The following is a 3,749-nucleotide window of genomic DNA, read 5'->3' on the forward strand; positions in this document are numbered from 1 at the left end:
CAAAAGATATTTTAAGTGATGATGAGGGCCAGGGAAGAGGACTGGCAAACAACTTTAAAATCCCCAACTGCAGAATGAAGGACTAAATTACTTCTTTACCTGGCTGGGTACAGTGGCTCACGCCTGTAATCCTAGCACTTTGGAAGTCCAAGGCAGGTGGATCACTTGAGCCCGGGAGTGAGACAAGCCTGGGCAACATGATGAAACCTCATCTGTGCAAAAAATACCAACAAAACAAAACAAAAAAACTGAGGCGGGAGGATCACCTGAGCCTAGGGAGGCTGAGGCTGCAGTGAGCCATGATGGCGCCACTGCACTCCAGCTTGGGTGACAGAGTGAGACCCCATCTCAAAAAAATAAAATAAAATAACTTCCTTACAACCTTGGCCTGGCATCCAATCCCTTCCCACCCACATGACGACACTTTGCCAGAACTGGCAGCAAAACTATCAAGACTAAGGGAAAGATTCTATTAACATTGCTACTGGAATATCGTTTTTTATAGGTTAAGTGAACAGAGGAAGTAAAAAAATGTTTTACCATGAGTTCATATTAATATGTCCTATACAAATTTAACATTACAGAGTATTTACATTTATTTTATTTGTATCTCCTTTCTCTCTGAATCAAAACCTTGGATCTTAATAATATTAGCATTCATTAAAATTTTTTTGTTTTTTAATAAGAGACAAGGTTTCAATGTTGCTCAGGCTGGTCTCAAACTCCTGGGCTCAAGTGATCCACCCACCTTGGCCTCCCAAAATGCTGGGATTCGATGTGAGCTACCACACCCAGCCAATATTAACATTCTTATTTTTTATCCTAATTATATATGAAATACTTTAAAAATTATAACACAAATATTACTTCTAATAATAAAACTACTAAGGGAAGTTTAAAATTATTTGCAATTCTTTTTTTCTTAGAATATGTCCCACCAAGAATATATACAAGAGAAACATGTTCCAAAGTCACTTGGAATAATTCTTTTCTCTGTGTGATTATGTAACCAATTTGACAGAGTTAAGTTTATTAATGTCAATTTATTTTCAATTTTAGGGTTAACTTTATTTTCCTTGATTTTATTGTTTTGAAAAATGTCAAACACTTTACATGGTTCAAAAGTAAATAAGTTATATTCAGGCAAGTCTCACTTCCAACCCTGTCATTTGATGCTCAAAGTGGTTCATAAAAATATCATGGGGATATAGTCTAGATTTTACCTTTTCTCTCAAGATGTGGAGGAATGTGAGGAGCACAGAAGAGCAGCAACTTGTAGAAAGAGACACAGTTCAAATCCCATTTCATGTTGGAACTGGGCATTTCCCAGACTTTTTGAGACTTGGTATCTTCACGTGAAAATGAGAACAATAGTACCTGCCTCCTAGAAATAGTCTCCAGATTAAATGAGATAATATGTGAAGCACTCCCACCTCACAACTATTTTGGTAAGCAAAATTTGTAAGATTCCACGTGTTAAAAATCTCTTCCTGTTTACAGCATTCACAGTGGATTCTGTTTCTTGAACCCAATTCTTATGGATATGGTACAAAGCAGACTTATACCGGCTCTTGTGTTTCCAGATCACTCCTTTACTTTCCATACTCCATAAATGCAATCTAGTCTCCTAGCAATTGGACCAGGCAGCCAAGTGTCTGCTTGCCTTTTGAAATTATTTCCCTGCCTTATTCTCCTTTCTATTTTAAACTTTGTCTGCAGGAAGTAAATGCGGTCAGTAAGATAACCTAATTCCCTAGACAGATGCAACCATGCTTGTGGACCACAACTGCACTGCAATAATATACTGTAGAGAACACAAACTTTTCTAAGTCCACCATAGTGAATGACATAGATTTTCTTAGATAAAAATCATGTCAGCATATATCAGTTCAGGCAGATTGTTTTGTTTATTTCTGTATGAAATGAGACCAAGCTAGGCATTTGGTTGAATTGTAGGGGAGGTGGCAATCTGAGACCTGGTATGTAGCAACCTGGAGGCAAGGCAGGCCAAAAGCATAGGCAGAATGGGCATGGGGTTGTCTGCTCATTGGAGGATCATAATCTCTACCGTGACTCTCTTTCCTTGCCCCTTAGACCTCGACCTGAGGCTATGAGTTAATTGAGTCTGGGGATGACATGTGTCACCATGAATCACACTGATTCTGTGGAAAAGCATTATCTGAGCCCCAAGCAACAGGAATATAAATGAATTGTCAAATCCCTGGTCATTTATAATTGGGTATGTAAATTACAGCTTCTTGATAATATGAAATAGCCAAGGCCTTTTCATTTGTGAAGTCAGAGTAAAGGGTATGTTACTATATCCAAAGACCTCAAAAATAGTTCAAAGGAGATGGAAGTTTGTTCCTGTCACTAACAATGCTGAGGTCCATGTTGGTGAATGCTTTTTCTACATGCAGTCACTGATGAACCCAGGTTCCTTCCATCCTGTTGCCATCACCAAGGGCATTGTCTTTGTCTGCATAGTTAGTGCTAGGCCACAGGCACGTTGATATTCAGCTCAAGGGAAGAAGGAAGAGAGCTGCTCCAGGACAAGGAGCTTCTTTACATTGAAGATGACTCAGAAGTTGCATTTAGCACTTCCATGCGTCCCTCACTGGCCTGAACTTAGTCACATGGCCACACTTAGCCACAAGGGAGACTGGTAATGCAGCCTCCAACTGGGCAGCCATACGCCCAGCTAAAATTTCATTACTGTTGAAGAAGGGGAACGTTTTCCTAGACAACTATCAGTCTCTGCCATGCTCTTCGTCCTGCTTCACGTTCTCCTTCTTGTTCTAGCTGTGAGCCTTTGCCATTCACTAATTTGGGCCTTAGCTGGGGGAAGCCTCCTCAGTGTCATCAGACCTCCTGGTGAGGTGCAATTAGCCATTCAAGCTTCTTGACACTGAAAGAAAAGCTGGGCCCCACAGCTGGTCCTCCAAGATGGCATCAGTTATACCAGTGAAGGAGAAGAAACTCCTGGATGTCAAACTAGGGGAGCTGCCAAGCTGGATACTGATGCAAGATTTCACCCCTAGTGGCATTGCTGGAGCATTTCAAAGAGGTTTCTACTGGTACTACAACAAGTACATCGATGTGAAGAAAGGGTGTCTCAGGGGTTTCCACGATACTGGCAGCTTACATGCTCTTCAGCTACTGCCTTTCCTACAAGGAGCTCAAGCATGAGCAGCTATGCAAGTACCACTGAAGAGGGGCCTGCACGGACAGCACACTCTGTCGCCCTGACCACGACCTCCTTTGCCCACGCCTGTCCTTGAGGAACGTGATCCTTGCTGAATCCTTTTATATCCTAATGGGAATTAACCTCCACATAAAAGATGACTGGTTAAAAAAGAAAGGAAAAGCTGGGGCCCAAAGAGGGACCCCTGGGAGCTCGGACCAGGGCCAGAGCTCTTCTCAGAGCACAAATCTGGCTGTTTTCTAAAAAGACAGTTTTGATACGTGGGGCCTTTTTCCACAATATTGTAAGAGATGCTGGCTTGGCTGTGACTGGAGGTGACTCACACCTGCTCTTTGTAGAGAGCATAACACTGTTCCTGCAAAAGGAAAGCTCATGCCAGGTCACTGGTACCCGCAGACAAGTCTGTTCCTCTTTAAGAAATTCTTAAAGGATTAAAGAGCACGCAGTGCAAAGGCTTTGGATGTGCTGAGTTGCACGTAGCTGAACTAGAGGCTTCAATAATGTGGATAGAGTGCAAGACCAGAAATTGGAAAATGTTACAGTG

The 3,749-nt window shown here is 41.8% G+C and overlaps 1 pseudogene; it reads left to right on the plus strand.

The window, feature by feature from the left end:
- Positions 1-2,946: 2,946 nt before the first annotated feature.
- LOC101133809 (ATP synthase subunit f, mitochondrial-like) lies at positions 2,947-3,211 on the plus strand (annotated as a pseudogene).
- The last annotated feature ends 538 nt before the right edge of the window (positions 3,212-3,749 follow it).

The sequence above is a fragment of the Gorilla gorilla genome, chromosome 13, assembly GCF_029281585.2.
Source record: "Gorilla gorilla gorilla isolate KB3781 chromosome 13, NHGRI_mGorGor1-v2.1_pri, whole genome shotgun sequence".
Classification (NCBI taxonomy): domain Eukaryota; kingdom Metazoa; phylum Chordata; class Mammalia; order Primates; family Hominidae; genus Gorilla; species Gorilla gorilla.